This window comes from Herpailurus yagouaroundi, unplaced genomic scaffold (genome assembly GCF_014898765.1).
Source record: "Herpailurus yagouaroundi ecotype Mexico unplaced genomic scaffold, PumYag 211, whole genome shotgun sequence".
NCBI lineage: Eukaryota > Metazoa > Chordata > Mammalia > Carnivora > Felidae > Herpailurus > Herpailurus yagouaroundi.
Window position 1 is genome coordinate 6,704,320 of NW_024412442.1, and position 18,269 is coordinate 6,722,588.

Here is an 18,269-nt window from a genome sequence, read left to right on the forward strand (position 1 = left end):
CTTCTGCGTATATTGGACAAAAAAAGTTTGAAAGCCGTTGGTCCAAGATGGGACTTGAATAATAAATTAACCATGTGCCTTTTGAAGTCAAAGTGGAGAGGTGGTCAGAAGTAACAAGACAGAAAGTAGCTGAATTCAATCAGAGAGGAAGGGAGTGGCCAAATCATGCACTGTCTTAGCCTGGAAACTACTGGTTGGACAGACCTGTAGGAACTTTCGGTTTCTCTCCACGGTCCGAAGCCACACCTAGTCGCTAGGAACGTGAAGTCAAGTCAGGTCTCCTGAACACCTGTCAGACTGTCAGACACGGGATCTGAAATAAGACAGTTCAACTCTGAATTGTCCCGAACGGAGGTAAGGTATTTACGAAGTCCACGCAGAGCCTTAACACGTCACGGAAAAAAGAATCAGTAACTTCAAGGGGAGAAAAAAAATCAACAAAAACAGTCAATAATTTACTGAGAGTTTAATTTTGTTGTAATAAATTAATTAAATGTTAAGCAATTTATACGACGAGGAAAAATTTAAGACAATGTCCTGTGTGATGTTAAGCCGCTTGCAACACGTGTCAAAAGAAAGCACACAGACACTAATCTAGTGGATGAGCTGGTACAAATGGTTTCAGCACAAATGCAAGTGGGGAGTAAGGAAATCTAGCATTCGGCACAAACTACACAGTGCAGTAAACACGGGTTGAGGAGGAGGAGAGAAGGGGGAAGATGAGCTTAGGTGGCGGAGAGCAAAGCCACTCCAAGGGTGTCATGAGGATGGTAACAGAGCGGGCTCCCCTCCGAGCACGGCCCGCCAGTGACCACGTGACACCGTCTCTAGGACCCAGCCGCCTGCCTTGTTTTACCACTTCCGGATACGCGGCGCCCAGCTCAAAGATTCCTGAGGCTGGGGGCCGGGACTGGACGTCCAGCCCTTGACTCAGGATATGTCCGACAAGTGTCTAAAGAAGGAAATGAGGGGCAAGGGGGGCCGCCCCAAATACCTAGTTAAATGCCTTACTGAAGGGGTAACGTGTGATGAAGGTTCACCTCGACAGTGCAGGGGACAGACTGCAACACGACAGCGGGAACGCATCGGTTCGGGCTAAATTACGCTGCGGCATCCCAGAGCACCAACGACAGAGAAAGGCTGTCTCTGTCTAATTTCTGGCTCCTGTTTGGTTCCTTGGAACTGAGCTGTGGCTACCCATGTGCTCCTCCCCGGGACGGAGGGGAAAGGAGCACCCCTCCCTGGGACGTGCGGGCCTCGCGGCAGGGACAGGAGCGACGCGGCAGGCCTCTCTGCTGCTGGGAAATGGCCCGTGTCGTCACTAGTCACACTTTTTCGGCCAAAATAAGTCCTCCGGCCAAGATGGCCATGGGGGTCAACCCCCCCGGGGTGGGAAAGCGGAACCCTCCCCCCTCCCCCCTCCCCCCTCCCAAAGGGAAGGAAGGTGGCCGGAAAGCTCTGGCAATAGCAGTAACACAATCTCCCAGGAGGGGAAGGGAAAATGGCTCAGGAAGTGCTTTCTGCCCATTGGTGATGACGAAAGAAGCTGTCCCTCCATGTCACCTGTCAGGGATTGTCTTACTAGGGCCTCACGACCCTCCCGCCCCAAGCCCTCAGCTCCAACATCAAGTCCGGGGATGCCCCCCCCAAGCCAGCCTCCGAGGCCTCTGTTTTACCTGCAAAATGGGGGGAATCCTGCACTCTCCCTGAGAAGGGGTTTGAGACGTGCTTCAGTAAAACCGTGCATTTAAAACACAAGCAGGGGCACCGGAGTGCTCAGTCGATTAAGCGTCTGACTCGTGGTTTCAGCTCAGGTCATGATCTTGCGGTTTCGTGGGTTTGAGCCCCACGCCAGGGTTTTGCGCTGGCGACAAGGAGCCCCCTTGGGATTCTCTCCCCCTCTCTGCCCCTCCCCCACGTGCACTCTCTCAAAATAAATACGTGAACTTAAAAAAACAAGTAAAACGCACAAGCGCATAAAAGCACCTAGTAAATATAAGATAGTATTATTATTAAATTATGATACTTCTCTCCTAATCTGTATCTTTCCCAAAGCATCTTTAAATTTTTAGTCAGTTTGTTAAAAAGTGTATAAAGCACAAGTAGTAATGATGTTTCCTTTGCTTTTCAAACCTGCCGGCTCCTCTGCTCTCAGTTTTTTCTACACGTGCACACACACACACACACACACACACACACAAACATACACACAAAAACACACTCACACACATATACACAAACACACACACACTCTCACGCACACACACACACACACACAAACATACACACAAAAACACTCACACACACAAACATATACGCAAACACACACATACACTCACACACACTCTCACGCACACACATACACACACATACACACATACTATCTCTTCCCAATCTCCATTACTTGTTCACTCCCCGACTGGCCGGTTGTTTAAGGCTCTCCAGAAGTTTTGGAAAGAAGAACTATTAATTATCTATCATCTATAACTAATATCTAATTACCCGTGATCCATAACAATTAACTAGTTAATTCCTCCCACAATAAGGGAAATTAAGGAAAACTGAAGACACTCAGAATGTTCATTGGAAGTAGGAGCTAGATTCCAATATGGCTCCCAACAGACAAGAGTAAAGGACAAGGGTGTGACCTGGAAGGCCCCGTCTCTCTCAACATGCGGATCCACTTGCCTTGCCCCAGAATGACACCTTCCTCCCCCACCTCTGCCTCACACTGCTCCTTCCAGCTACAGCGCTAAGCACTGCCCAACTCTGTTCCAAGTTCCTGCGCGTGTAACTGGGCAAGTGCACCACAACGCATGCTCAAAGAGGTCCGTCACAGCCGGCTTTACCAGAATGGAAAGTTGAGCACGACCAAAATGCCCACCACTGGGGGACTGGGTATACACATCACAGACCACCTAACACGTGAAGTGCCGTATGACAACAACAAACACGACGTAAGTGTGTGTTTATTAACGGTGGCATGCTTCAGTACACTGTCAATCAACTCAGGTGTTAAAACGATATTTGAAACAAATAATCTGTTTTAGGAAGGAAAAAAGGATGAATCTAATCCAGGCTCAGAAAGAGTATGGCAGAATACCGAAACAAAACAAAACAAAGCAAAAAAACAATGTTACTGATGGTGTCTCTAGGCAGTGATGATATCGATGAATTTTTCCAGCCTGAATAATGTTCACATTTTAAAAGTTCTTTCCAATTAGCACTGGTTAACTTTTAGAATTTTTAAAATAGGTATTTTAACTAAAAGGCATTACTCACGGGGTGTCTGGGTGGCTCAGTCCGTTAGGCGTTGTGGACTCTTGATTTGGGCTCAGGTCATGATCTCACAGTTCGTGAGTTCGAGCCCCATGTTGGCCTCTGCACTGACAATGTAGAGCCTGCTTCGGATTCTCTCTCCCACTCTCTCTCTGCCCCCTGTCCCCAGTGCATGCACATGCGATCTCTCTCTCTCTCTCAAAAGTAAATAAACTTAAGAAAACCAGAAAAAGGCATTACTCACAAAACACCCACTTCAGATGTCATCTGCTCCTAAAACTCTCCCTGGCCTCATCACTCCTGCCACACAGGTAACTTCTCTCTCCTGTTGAGTTTCCAGAGTAGTTAATATACCTCTAATGACACTGACTGCATTTGTTTTGAAATCACAGCTTTCTATGTTTGCACTTGATCGGTTTTGACGTGGAATGAGCCGTCTTATTTGTACTGGAATCCACCCCCATAACCCACAAGTCCTAAGTACCGAGCAAACTTCTGAGTGTGGTGACTGGACATCACGCAAGGCTGTACCATTTACACATCTGAAGACCACACACCTAACAGCTCCCTCATCAAACACTCATCTACACTGGGGATGTCCAGAAATAGCATCGGGTCCATTCTGGGGGAAGAAATTATAAATCAGAATATTTTCTGCACGGTGAGGTTTCTCTGTTGGTCATTTTTCCCATGTCTGCTTTCACAGCCACCAAAGACACCCTTATTCAACTTGAGACATGGGGCAATATTTCCTTTTTTAAACCAATTTTAATGTTTATTTATTTACTTTTGAGAGAGAGAGAGAGAGAGAGAGAGAGAGAGAGCACAAATTGGGGGGGAGGGGCGGGTGAGGGAAGGACAGAGAGAGAATCTGAAGCAGGCTCCAGGCTCTGAGCTGTCAGCATAGAGTCCGACGTGGGGCTCGAACTCATGAACTGTGAGATCATGACCTGAGCCCAAGTCAGACGCTTAACCGGCTGAGCCGCTTGGGTGCCCCATGACGTGGGTTAATATTTCTTATCCAGAGGCAAAGGTCTCCAATTTCTATCCATCAGTTTCTGCTTGAAATGGACAAGAATTACTTTAACAATAATCCAAGCCCGTCCTTGACTCAGTAGGAACTATAAATATCTATTGTTTTAGGAGGAAATAAGAGAACTAAGTGTTTTAAGATTACGTAAATCTGTTTCAGGGAACCGACAGAAACGAATGTTTTGAAATATGCAAGGCATTTTTTTTTTTAAGGTTCAACGAAGAATGTGTTTTGAGAGCTAGGTGGGTGAGATTTAAAAAAAACAACCACCGCAATCTTAGCTGTTCCTTAGCAATCTCAGGCTCCAACTGTTTCCTTCTCAAGGGCGAGCTAGAACACTAAACAAACTGCTTCTGGAAGAAACTCTGAGCAATCTGGTCCAGTTTCCGTTCGGCCCTCCATTCTCCTCCCCAAGATTTTCATCAAGCCTGTGGGAACCTGAAACCGCCCAGATACCGTCTCATTTTGTTTCTCTCCCTCTGCAGACAACTCACTTTCATTAAAGCTTCCTTTCTGAACCAAAGCAAACCTACGTGCCACCGTGAGTGAGGAGGACCCCCGCCTGCTCGTCCCCGACGAGAGGCGGACTCAGGGGAGCACAGCAAAGGGACAGAAGAGACTCGAGACTGACTCAACCACAAGCACGGTCACCGCGCAGCCAGAAGAGACGAGGGCTCCCGCGCCAGTGACGAAGCCGAGGCCGCGCCCGGAGGACTCCAGTCACACGCCTAAGAAGAGAGGTGGACGTTCGAAACCCGTCTCAGGACTGGTCTTCAACCCCAGAAGGCATGGTCGCAGGACGGCCTTGAGGTTCCAAGCAAACCGTGCTTTTATCCACCAAATCAAACCCTTACCACCGGAGCTGAGGCAGGCACCTGAAGAACTGTGGCTGAAACACAGCTTCACAGGAAACGTGCCGCCCGTGGTGCTGTTCACACCGGTCCGCCGAGGGCAGACGGTCACACTCTCGGGGTTTTTGGCAAGCCCGTGGGGAAACACAGCCATCGCTAGAACTCGGATTGTACAAACATACAACTCAAATAAACGAGTCTATAGGCAGAGGCAACAAGTGGTCAGAACTCGTCACGGGGGGCTATGCTCAGGGTGTTCTGGGCGCTGCGGTACGTGGCCGGTAGCAAAGTGCAGGCTGGGGTGTTCCTGCCCAGCCACGCTTCCTGGTCCTCCCACACGTGGGGGAATATTTACGCCACAGAAATCTCCCCCTCCTCCCGTCCTCCCTCCCAGCTGGGCCAAGTCCTAACATCTGCCCGCGTGTCGATTATCGATACGTCCAGTACTAACCCACGGCTGCCCGACAGGAGCAGGAAGTTGAGCTGGCCAACTGGACTCACAATATGGGCTTATCATCTGGAAGCCGTGATACAAATATAAGGAACAAAAGCGATTCCAGCGGACCCTTGAACAGCCCTGGGTCAGGGATGCCAACTTCCCGCACAGTCAGAGCCCCCTGTACCGCTTTTGACTCTCCAGAAACGTTAACCACTGGCAGCCCACTGCTGACTGAAGCTTTACTGGTAACACACTCAATTAACACACATCTTGTATGTTATGTGTAGTATATACTGTATTTTTACAGCAAAGCAAGCTGGAGGAAATGTTATGGAGAAAATCCTAAGGAAGAGAAAACCCGTTTATTCAAGTACTGTACTGTAAAAGAAAAGAAAAAAAAAAAACAAAAAACTGTGGACAAGTGGACCCGGGTGATTCAAAGCCGTGTTGCTCAATGGTTAGCTGTACTTTTACGGTGGCCCTATAATGTCCTAGTCATAGCACAAAGTACTGCCCGCAGCCTTTTGCTTTATGAGCGGGATTATCAAATCCAACACACTGATGAGTCAACTGAGCTCGAGGGGCTGAGTAACCACTAAACAGCACAACAGCAAGAGTCAGGCCTCCGACTGTGTGACTCAGAAATACACAACCTTTTCACTAGGCAACCCCGTGCACTGACATTATCATCATCATAACGAAACCAAAATCAACCACATTTAACTGTCAGATAACCAGCAACCATTAATGCCACGGATGTGTATAAGAGGAGATGCACCGAGAGGGTGCAGACAAGGAGCTCTATTTTATTCACAGTTGCCAAGTTCAAGTTTCTTCATATTAACCTCCAAAACGTACCCACCAAAAGTTGGTAAGAAATGGGGCCCATGGAACCGAGGGGAACATGAATATCTGTATTTGAGAAGAGCTTATTAAGAAGAGGTTAATATAAAAGGAATCTTCCCTTAATCCCTTAAATACTTAGGCTCTATCTCCTCAACCGCTGTTCCCGACCTAAAATGACACGTTTACCAGAAAGAATAATCGCTCAAATGTGAGCATGAGTTTTTTGAAGGGTTTGGGTATTTCTTTTTTAAACATTTTCTCTTTCAGACTTTTCAGTCATTTGATCGTGCTATGCTTTTGCCATAGTCTCTTATAGAACATTCACCCGGTAATCAGAAGACTTCCAAGGGGCCAACAAAATTTTACTTACTGATTATTTAAGAAAATTCTTGTCATCTTGGCTTCCTATAAGTTACCAGCTTCTCCCATCATGCCAGTACATTTCCATCACCTGTCGTGAGGAGAAAGGATCTGATGAGGTACATGTCTCAGAAAGACCCATTTCTGGGTTTCTGCGTTCTTTTTCTGTTCTCCGTGACCAAAACATGGAGAAAAATAGCCATCTCTTCCTTTGCCCTCAAAATCAAAAGGGAAGGAGACAATAACAACATAGAGAGAGACAAACGTAACCCCAAGGGAAAACAAAAAATTTAAAGAACAGTATTTCTACTGCTGGGGCTTGGGGAAGTGAACCCCTAAAATGCCCTCCCGTATGTTCTGGGGAAGAACTTTTAGTCTGTTGCCTGGGAGGAAGCATATCAGAGTCGTCTCCCTCCCGGCCCCACCCCTCCTGGCACATTCTCACAGTGAGAGACGAATGTGTCTGGGGGGATCCCAGGAAACCCTGGCCCAGCGCTCAGCCGCTGCACTGGGTAGGGCAGCAAGGAGCTCCCTCCGGCCCTCCGCAAGGACAGCAACGGCGGCTGGCTTCTCTCCAGCAGGAGCTGGAGGACTGGGTCAAGGCTGCTGGAGTTGAACTCTGTTTCAGTTTCAGAGAAGGAGGTAATTGAAGCCTGCGAGGTCTCCAACCCTGCTTTACCAGTAATTAAGCGACCATCTGTGTTGATTCCCATTTGGATCCTGGCTCTATTTCTCCAATTGTCTACAATTTACAGAACAGGAAAGATCAATCACGGGGGGATCCAGGCCCCCACCCTCAACAGGACACCACACGGTTGACACCGTGGCTCCAGGTCCCACCGCTTCCTGGCCACGTGACCTTGGGGAAGTCCATTCATCTCTTCCCAGCCCCGATTTCTACTTTTCTGAAAGAGGGTCAAATGCCCCCTAGTATACTGTGTGGTTGAGAACATTCAATTAGAGGAAGGATAAAATCTGCCGAGCCAAGCATGCTTTGATCCGACAAGGGTATTGGCCCAGGACCCGGGACACCCACCGCTCAAGGATCAGATTTGCTAACTTACCCATGCGTACAATTCAAATATTGGAGATTCATGTAAGTCGTGGAGCATGTCACATGCTCAACAAAGTGCCTTCCTTCTTCCAAGAGCAAGGCATTCAGAACAATGCTTTACTTTCAATTTTTACATTTCGTAACACCATAGGGTCCACGTCCCTAAAAGGGACAGGAAGTTCTGCTTTGTTTCCCTTCACAGGGGAGCCCCAAATGAAAACACAACACCTCTGCCAGGCAGAATTCAACTATTGCTTATTTTACACGAAGAATGTATAGCTTTAAGTGGACAAGACGTACAAAACGGGAACCTGTTTCTCTGAGGCCTCAGTGTTGTCATTCAGGGAGAAGAGATGCACGCTAATTATGAAATGGCTCCACGCGGGGAGGCGCCATGAGAGACACTGTCGTCTTGGTTATGGAATAGACGGAAGCCTCAAGTTCTCCAGACCGCAAGGGTGTGCGTGTGCACGTGCGTGCGTGTGTGTGTGTGCGCATGTGTGTGTGGGACTAAGGGGGGGGCATAAAGAAAGGAGAGAACGGACCAAATGCCGCATAAATCCAGAGAGCCTCCTAGTAACAAAGAAATCTGCCCAGCAGGGAAGGACTGGAGAGTCAAGGTCTTAGAGATTACACCCAGCACTGAGAGGACGGAGCGCCAGGCTTACCGGCTAGCAAGAGCTCTGTATGCTGGTCGCTTGGCACGAAGACTCTCAAAACCACGGATAGTGGAGAAGGGTCGGATACGGGCTTGACCAACAGGCTTGAACGCCACTCCTGATGTGCACCCGCAGGGTGCTCTCTGCCGGGCTACCGAACCCTTCCAAGCCTCAGTTTCCAGGCCTGCAAGACAGGGATAACGACACATAGTGTGGTGAGAAGTTACACAGATCAGAGATAACGCATATTCAGTGCCCATCGGAGCCTGTGTCCCCACGACATGACGGCAACGATCGTGTTTACTCACTAATGCAAGTATGGTAGCCTGTTAAATTCACGGCTCCAACTGCAATGATGGCTTAGACCCCTTCAAATCCAGACTCCTTCCCTATGTGAACATTTTGGAGAGAGGTTCAAATCAGACTTTGGACAAGAACATCAAACTTTCCGAAGCTGCTCTGAAAGGAGTGTCAAATAAAAACGCCCATCTTAGGGGACAGCCTTCACTCATGTGCACATAGAAAGCCCTCGCTGTGCATTTGTGAGCATTCCTCATATCGGCACCGCGTTTCTTTTTTTGATGCTAAATTCTTGAAAGAGGGAATGAATCATTTCCACCGGGGCTAATCCTTCTGGTGTGCAACGCAATGCCAAGTACTCGGCGGGCATCTGCGGGAAAGAAAAGCCGCACCGAGGATGGCAGGCGGCCTGTCACCAAGGCTAGCTTCACATTCCGGCCTCACCAACAACAGTATGGATCTGTCAGCTGTGTTTTCCAGGAAAAAGAAAAAGACCCACAAGAGACGCAACACCAACTTTTTTGTTTATTTATTTTGACAGAGAGAAAGAGAGCATGTGAGCATGAGAGGGGGAGGAGCAGAGAGAGAGGGAGAGAGAGAGAGAGAGAGAGAGAGAGAGAGAGAGAGAGAGAATCCCCAGCAGGCCTCTCGATGTCAGCGCAGAATCCGGGACAGGGCTCGAACGCACGAACCGCGAGATCGTGACGTGAGCTGAAATCAAGAGTCGTACGCTCAACTGACTAGGCCCCCCTGGCACCCCAACACCAACTTTTAAACAGAACTTTCTATGTGAAAAACAGTGCTCCTTGACCCCGCCTACACCACCCTGTTTGGGACTCACCCCGGTGATGCTGACTGCTCGGAATAAGTTGATTACTCTTTTTTTACCCTCAAAACCAGCATACGATGCACACAAGAAAATCTGTCTTGTTACAGGTTAGAGCTGATTGTTTTTTTTCCCACAAGACCTGCTGTCCTCACTTCAATGGAAACTATTTTAACAGGTTCATGGCATGAAATTCCTCCTCCAAGTCAGTACTTTACCACCACGGTGGTTATTCGCAAGAATAAGCGACTTCCGCTACTGACGTTAACGAACGACCCATCTGGCAGCAGGTGCTGTGCTAAGTCCAGGGGTGGGAGAAGGGGTCGTACATGCTTGAGGTGAAGTGGGTTTAAAGGAACGCAGTGCAGTGGTAGTTTCACCAGAATACGAGCAATTAACTTAGCTGCCGCACTTAGAATAACCTGGATGTGGGACTCCTGGCTGAGCATGTTGACAGCCCAGCCCTTCTCCATCCTGCTTCTTATACGACGTGAAGACTCCACAGCCGCCGTGCAAACACCTGTCTGAGGAGAACGACTCCTGTTTTGCACGGAGGCTCCGGACAGCACTTGCACGGGCACCGAGGCCGCGCAAGCGGATGAAAGCTCGGGTGCCCCCGAGGCGTGTCGTTTCGGACCCTTCGCCCCTTTTCCCCCAGGGAGCTAGTTCGCTAAGACGGGTCCGAGCTTCCTCGCAGGGCGACAGCGTCCTATGGTCATCAAGAGCATGTGCTTTGCGGACGCACAGAGCAACGAAGCCCCTGGGCGTGCTGCTGAATGGTTGCAAGCCTCGCTTTCCTCCTCGGGAGACTCTGCCAGCAGCGGCGCCACAGCTCAGGGCGGTGACACGGGCTCTGAGACAGGGCGCCCGCAAACGCTTTAGTGAAGCCCACGGCAAACGAGGTCTCGTTGGATGCTGCCGCTGCTGGAGGAAGTCCACCATCTTCGTCCCGGGGAGGCCAGCAGGGACGGGCAATGTCACCGAAACAAGAGGTGTCCTCGTGAGCTCCAGTATCTCCAGCCACCGTGCCAGGAGGCCAGAAGAGGGCTTGAAGAAACGGTTCATCTGGCAGTCACACGCAGGCCGCTCCGATCGTTACACATACAGACCTTGGGAGCAAAGAGAGAGCGGCAGCCCCCACAGAGGTCTGTTGGCCAGCGGAAAACCCGGAAACGTTCACACCCAGCACACAGAAACAAAACGGAATCACACGCTCGACACCGCCCAGCTACTAAATGGCAGAGCTGGGGTTCGAACCCAGGCGGCCGGGCTTGGCTCCCGCCGCTTCACCCCGACAGCACACGGCCCCCCCGCGGCGAGGACGAGCAGCGAGACACGGACCGAGAGCAGGCCCGAGAAAGGCAAGAAACGCCCCGAACACGCCTGAAGAGATGATGATACCAAACATCAGTTAACAGAGCCGAAGAGTAAGAGGGCGGAAACCACTAACGATTCTAAATGAGAAACTCAAGCACGGTCACGGCGAGAGACCGTAGGAGGACGGCACCGGGAACGTGAACTCACCCTGGGGTTCAGCACGTGCTTGGAGACGGCAGTGACCAGAGACACCAAAGCAGAAAGGACCCCACTCGGGTCCTTGATGTAAAGCACATTATGACCCAGAAACGCCTGCTAGGGAATGTGTCACACGCTCTAAGTGCCAGCCATCCCGGGAGGCTCACCAGGGACAGCTCCCTGCCCCGCCGCGGCGGAGGAAAGGCCGCCCCCCGTGGCTGGACTGTCTGCGGGCGGGAGGAAGGAAAGGAGGCGGAAGGGACGAGAAGCAAGCTCCCGGTGAAGAGGGAAAATGCACAGACAGGGCGGTGTCCACGCGCCCAGGCGGCCTCAAATGTGGCCGGCTCCAACGGCCCCAAGGCCCCTGTGTCTCACCACCCACGCCTGTGTCACAGCCGCCCCCTGAGCAGGGTAAGACCTGAGATTCTTCACGACGGACGGAGCAAGCGAACATGACGAGACACATCCGGTTACCTCCCGGAAGCCTGGAGTGTCCATTCGTCCATTCGGCTGCAAGATTCCCTCCCTCGCTGGCTTTGAGGAAGAGCCACACGAGGGCAGCGTCCGGCTCACGGCGAACACGGAGCAGGGCCTCGGTCCCAGAGCCCACGAGAGACCGCCAACAGTCCCGGGAGCTGACTTTGAGGAAAGCCTTCCCCGGTCGAGCCTCACGTGACACAGCAGCTCTGGCAGATGCCTTGACTGCCGCCCTAAACTCGTCCCCCGCGAAATCACACCCGGACTCCCGGCCCGCAGACGCCGCGAGACAGCGTGTGCGCTGAGTAAGCCGGTTTGCCGCGACAGTGTTCTGCGGCTCCAGGTACCTCATACGGAAGGGAAGTCGGCAAGGGAGGCTGACGCAACCACGGGCGCCTCCGAGACAGGAGGGGGAAGGAAGAGGGAGGCCCCGGGGCCGGGGCACGGGAGAGGGGCCTACCCATCCGCGGTCTCTGACTCAGACCCAAGACTCCTCTCTGACCGCACATGTCCTCTCAGCCTGTTCTTGCCACACAGAGGATGTAACGGAACATGCTGCCCAAGGAAGCAGCGGTCTTACAAATGGTGGTCTGGTCACCCGGTGGCACTGCCAAGGCTATTATTGAACATGCCGAACACGTGCACATTTAAAGCAGCAAGAGGATTTCTTTTTTTTTTTTTTTTTTAATTTTTTTTTTTTTTTCAACGTTTATTTATTTTGGGGACAGAGAGAGACAGAGCATGAACGGGGGAGGGGCAGAGAGAGAAGGAGACACAGAATCGGAAACAGGCTCCAGGCTCCGAGCCATCAGCCCAGAGCCTGACGCGGGGCTCGAACTCACGGACCGCGAGATCGTGACCTGGCTGAAGTCGGACGCTTAACCGACTGCGCCACCCAGGCGCCCCAAGAGGATTTCTTTTTAATGTGTATTTATTTTTGAGAGAGGGAGAGACAGAGCGTGAGCGGGGGAGGGGCAGAGAGAGACGGAGACACAGAATCCGAAGCGGGCTCCAGGCTCTGAGCTGTCAGCTCTCCAGGGCCCCACGCGGGGCTCAAACCCACCACGAGATCATGACCTGAGCCGAAGTCGGACGCTCCACCGACTGAGCCACCCCGGCACCCCCGGCAAGAGGATTTTGATCACCACAGGCGCTATGCTGGGATCCTACCCCTCGTAAAACAATTTGAACGAAAGAGTGTTTCAAATGTGATGGAACAGACTTCAGCACTTTATGAAACTCATGTTCAGAGATACGAGCTAGAGACTTTCTGTATGAGTGGTTTTGAGAACAGCATAAGAAGTAAAATATCCAAAGTCCCATCTAACTCTTGCTAGTAGGGGCTCCTTAAGAACCAAATAGAAATGTTCTCCAGTCCTCTGAGCAAGTACCAGTAACTTTTACAAAGCAACCCAAGAGGAGTTCCCAAGCGGAGCACGTAGCTAAGACTAACTCACTGAGCCAGGGACCTCTTACCGCAACAGGCCCCCTCGCTGCCCGCAGACACCGGTCGGGGGATGGACAACTGCATCGTTTCAGAGCCGGGGAATCCTCGTTCATCTCCCGGGCCTAGCCTCGCCGTGACAGGTGACGACACACGGGACCCAAACACTCCAAGGGGCCGACCGTCCAGGCTCACTCAGAAGCGCGGAACCCGGACCTCCTGTTTCCCCGGCCCCTTTGTCCCCCCGTCGACCCGACTCCAGCTTCAACCAGGAACAGCAAAGTCAGTGGGATCAGATATTCCGTGAGGGACAAGCCTGGAGAGGCCTTTCCACAACGCTATCAAGCTCGTACTTGGAAACAGCGAGCTCTGTGGCAAGAGAAAGAAACGACCTCGAGGACCCGTTCGTATTAAACGTGCGCTTCATTTCCCAAAGCGAGGCCCGGCGTTCTCGGAGGAAACGGAGATGCCCCTAAAGTCGGCTGCCTTTTCTTACCAATGATCTGCTTTTTTCCTTTTTTAAATACACACGAGGTGGGGAAGAGCGGCTGGCGCCGGAGTGTCCCTCCCGCTGCCTCACACAGCCCCGCCCCGAAGCCCACGGACCCGTCCCACGGACACTCCGGGCTTCCCTCCGATGGCGGAGCGCTGTGCTCCGGGCTGCGCGTCGGGAGCCGTTGACCCAAGCAAGTCGAGTGTCCTCGTGTCTCTGGCAGAAGTGACCTCATCTGAGCCAGCAGACACCGCAGACGGGGGGACCCCTCACGTGTGGGAGGCTGTTAGGAACGCAGACCGGAGTTCTCTTTTCTGCGAGAAACTTCCGTGTTTAAAATAAGCAGCAGCTTGCTTTTGTGCGTGATGACACGGCCCCTACCCCAGCAGCGGGCGTTACCAAAGCAAGGCGTTGCGACGGCTGTCCCCAGGTCACAGCCCTCCAGAACGCCCGTCACGGGACCCTTCCCACAGCCTAAAAGCAATTAAAACAAACAAACAAACAAACAAAAAACGGTGGTCATTCATTCACCATTCTCCTTCCTAATCTTTTCCTCAGGACCAAGAATAAATACATGTTTAAAACAAAGCAAGAAGAACGAAAGGCTCATTTCCTCGCTTGGAGCTGGCAGTCTTGTCTCCTCGGCAAGGACTTAAGCCACTACGCGTGTTACCTGGACAGGACGGTATCCAACCTGCATGTTTTAAACGCACGTGAGCGCCTGGACAGAGTATTACTGATACAAATATTGCTGCAACTAAAACAAACTGCTCACCGCACGCGGGCCTCTCTTCCAAATGTTTCACACGCACTAACTCACTGACGCAGGCGACGGCACGAGGAGTGGGGACGCTATCATTATGCTGGCTTGACAGAAGAGGAAACTGAGGCCGAGTTACTGAGAACGCAGGCACGGTTATTCAGGGACCCCCTACTCCCTGTGGCCTCAGGTTTCCATCTGGAACCTTCCCTGGGAGAAGGGAAAGAAAACCTGCTGGGTTTTACTTCTAATTAAACCTCTTTCTGGAGGGCTAACCACCACTGGTCCGCCCGCCGGCCCGAAGACCGATGAGAAACAGAGGCACCGGCCCATCTGTCCACCCTCACAAACCCTGACACAAGGCAGTTCTAAAGCCCAAACGGGTGGTGGCTAGATCTTTGAGGAAAAAGGTAAATATTTCTTTTATGGAAAAGGAAACCCAAAGGGATGCGAGTACGTAAGCGACTCGACTCGTGCAACAACATGTCTGCAGAGTGCGTCCTTCTAGAACACTCTTCTACCTCGCCGTCAGGTGCCATCTGAAAGACGAGGTCATTCCTCTACTTTCTTCTCTGTGTTAGATCTAAAAACACGATCTCCTTCCCAAATGCGTGAAACGCACGCAAGCAACCTTGGCCGCTGGAGCCCCCTAATCTAAGTGGCCGAGAATTCCTGGGCGTCAGTCGCTGCGTTATTCACACACGACGACCGAGGGATGCCGGTGGCGTATACTGCCTCCGGCCTGGCAAAGCCTGAGTTTTTATCAGATGCACGATACTTCCACCGCAGATAAGGATGGGGACAAAATTTCCACCCACGCTCTGTCATCCGGGAATAAAAAGGGCTCTAATTCCCTGGCTTCTCACTTGAACTTGCGTGTACTCTCCAAATGCAGTGCTTCCGGTTTTCAAAATACACTCAAAGGGCTTTCATTCAGGAAAACTGGTTTGTGTGCGTGTGTGTGATGGAGGTACTTTAATGCAGATAACGTGAGCTTCGTGCTTTCCTATTCAAACCGTATTTAATAAGAATAGTTTCCTTGGTGTTGCCTGAGCCAAAATCGCGAAATGAAAACAGGCCGCATTTGTTCCATAGTAAGTTGAAAACCAGCATTCTCTTTTTCCCAGAGGTACTAACAGGAAGGAAGCCGGCCACCCGGCACGGTCAGCTCTACGGAGAAAGACGAATCACAGACACAACAGCACTTCTGTCCCTTCGTCCTCCCAACCACCCTGATGCCCCATTTCCAGAAAAACCACCTGAGGTTCAGAGAATTCAGAGAAGCACAGGGACGTGCCTCAGGTAAGCTCCTTTCTAGTGGAGGGCTCGGCCCCAAGCAGTTTTCGTGGAGCCACAATCTGTGCCTTTTCTCCTCGAGGCCTCTAGGAAGCGAGACATGATGGGAAGAGCTCCCGAGACTGAGCAGTGGACAAAACGTAAGCAGAGAAGAGCCGAAAACAAAGAGGGACACTGATGCGCTGTGACATGAGGTCATGTGATGTCAGCCGCGCGGTTACTGGCTCAGCCCGCGGGAACTGGTCAGGAAGGAGAGAAGAAAGAGCAAAACCGGACAATAAGGACAAACGGCGGGCTGGCTACGGACAGCATGAGAAGAAATAAATACCCACCAAAATGAAGAAACTGTGGGGCGTTGGATTATGGATCGTGCCTAGGCCAGTGGCCAGCAAACGTTCTCCATACAGGCCCGACGAGTGTGCAGGGCGCACAGAATCTTCCGCAACTACTCACCTCTGTCATCACCATGCAAACGCATCACCGATAACAGGCAAGCGAGTGGGCGTGGCCACGTGCCAATAAAACCATATTTATAACAACAGGTGTCAGGCCAGACTTGGGACTTCCTGCTGTTGTCTGCCAGCCCCTGGCCTCCACGGCCACCTGACCTCCATACAAAACCGAGGTGATACTAAAGAAGCAAAGACAAAATGCGACAGCCGCCGTAAAATCCTGGGGCGACGAAACGGTCCCCTCACGTGGGGCCACCCCCACAAGCACCAATCCTGTGGGCGCTCAGCCTGACCACTGGATGAAGAGACTCGAGGGATGCGTGTGTTCGGCGTTAGCTCATCCCAAGTTATTAAGATTCAAAGAACCAACCCGTAAAATATTGTGTCGATTATGACTCATGAACAGGTAAGCCCAGTCTTACCACATAATAACACGGATGCCATATTTTATACGGGCAATTATGGGAAATATCACCCCAAAGTTCCCAAAGTAACTACAGAAGAAAACTGTCGGGAAGAGAGGCAGCCGAATGAATCCCGACGTCCATCTTGGCCAGCTCACCTACCTGGAAAACTCTGACTTCCTGTGCCATTTCCTTCCTCACTGTTGTTCTTCACACAAGGGTCAATCTAACCACCTGTCCTCCAAGAAGCTCTTCTCAAACACCCCAGATGAGGTCAAGACACTTGCCCTGCGCGCCCCTGACACTGAACTTCTTCACTACTCTTGGCATGCTGACACTTCCTTCCTAGCTCAACGCCTGCCTCCCTTGTCGACCATGAACTCCAGAAAGCTGCCTTGTTCAACACCTACACACGAGGCTGGTGACGAGAGCTGCACTAAACAGAAGGCTCTGGTGTTTCAAGATGCTGCTCTGCCCCGAGACCCACCAGGTCATCACCAAATCAGCAGAGCACGATTCTGCAGAGCAGCTCTGAAGCTTATCCAGCCTGTGCCACGTACCATGTGATGAAGCCAGAGAGAGGACAGTGTTCACGTGCCACGAGGCAGTGTGGCCCTGCGTTCAACAGAGGACGGGCAGGAAACCTGTTCCTAGGCGTGTTCAAGTAGAAGCTGCAAAGAGGTTTTCTCTCACACTTATCAGTTACGGAAACAAATGTGGTTTTGGGTGATGATAAAATGTCGCTGAACCTAGGCCCCGGAAAATTCAAAGCTATTTACCTGGATGGATTTTAAATGAGCATCTGCACAATTTCTTTTTTGTTTCAATACGTGCACACGGCACGTATAACAACACAGACAGCGGCACACATATAGAGCTGTCTGAACTAAGAGGGAAATAAGGCAGATTATAAAATACATCTACTATAAGCCATTTGTGTCAGTGAAAACAGAAAAAGTAGCTAAAATGACGTACGCCCCACAGTGTGGCTGTACCCGGTAGAGGGATCTGGGTTAACTTAATAGACTTCCCTTTTATCTATCAGTACAGTTGACCCTCTGAACTGCACAGGTCCACGTACATGTGGGCTTTCTCAGTAAATACAGTCCAGTACAGTAAATGTGTTTTCTCTTCCTTATGGGTTTCCTAGTAACCTTCTCTTTTCTCTAGCTTATTTTATTGTAAGAATATAGTATGTAATACATACAACATACAAAATACATGTTAAGCTACTGTTTATGTTACAGGTAAGGCTTCCGGTCAACAGTAGTTACGTTTTGGAGAAACGAAAGGCATACGTGGATTTTCAACTGTGTTGGGGTGGCAGGTGGTCGGTACCCCTAACCACCCCCACATTGTTCAAGGGTCAACAGGGTCTTCTTTCTTTTTGTACAATGACCACATATTTTTGTAGTTTTTTAAGTAATCTCAAACAAAAAATCTGATTAGACAATTCTTCAAAGCTGTTCCAAAGAAATATTATATAGACAGAAAATGCGAAACATGGCCATGCTGTTATTATTTAATAGGGCGTTGCTAATAAAGTAAAACAAAACAAACAAACTGATTCTGACCTGCTTAAATGTTGATGCATTCCTACCAATATCGTCACGCCCATACATCTTACCATGGTGAACACCACACAAAAGCAAAACAGGACCAACACCAATGCTGAAGGTGTTCATTTCAGCTTCTAACTACATTCTTACTTTTCCTGGAGCACGATATATTTTAAGTTGGCCTAATTTCTCTCTGGTCTTGGCCTCTGAGAACTGCACAAA

At 50.5% G+C, this 18,269-nt stretch overlaps 1 protein-coding gene across 1 annotated transcript in view; it reads right to left on the bottom strand.

Moving 5' to 3' along the window:
• Positions 1-6,899, bottom strand: part of SGMS1 (sphingomyelin synthase 1) — a 114,937-nt gene extending 108,038 nt beyond the window's left edge. Inside the window, exon 1 of the mRNA XM_040454229.1 lies at positions 6,819-6,899. The gene's annotated coding sequence lies outside the window, so the exon portion shown is untranslated. The remainder of the gene's footprint in view (positions 1-6,818) is intronic.
• Between the last annotated feature and the right edge of the window lie 11,370 nt (positions 6,900-18,269).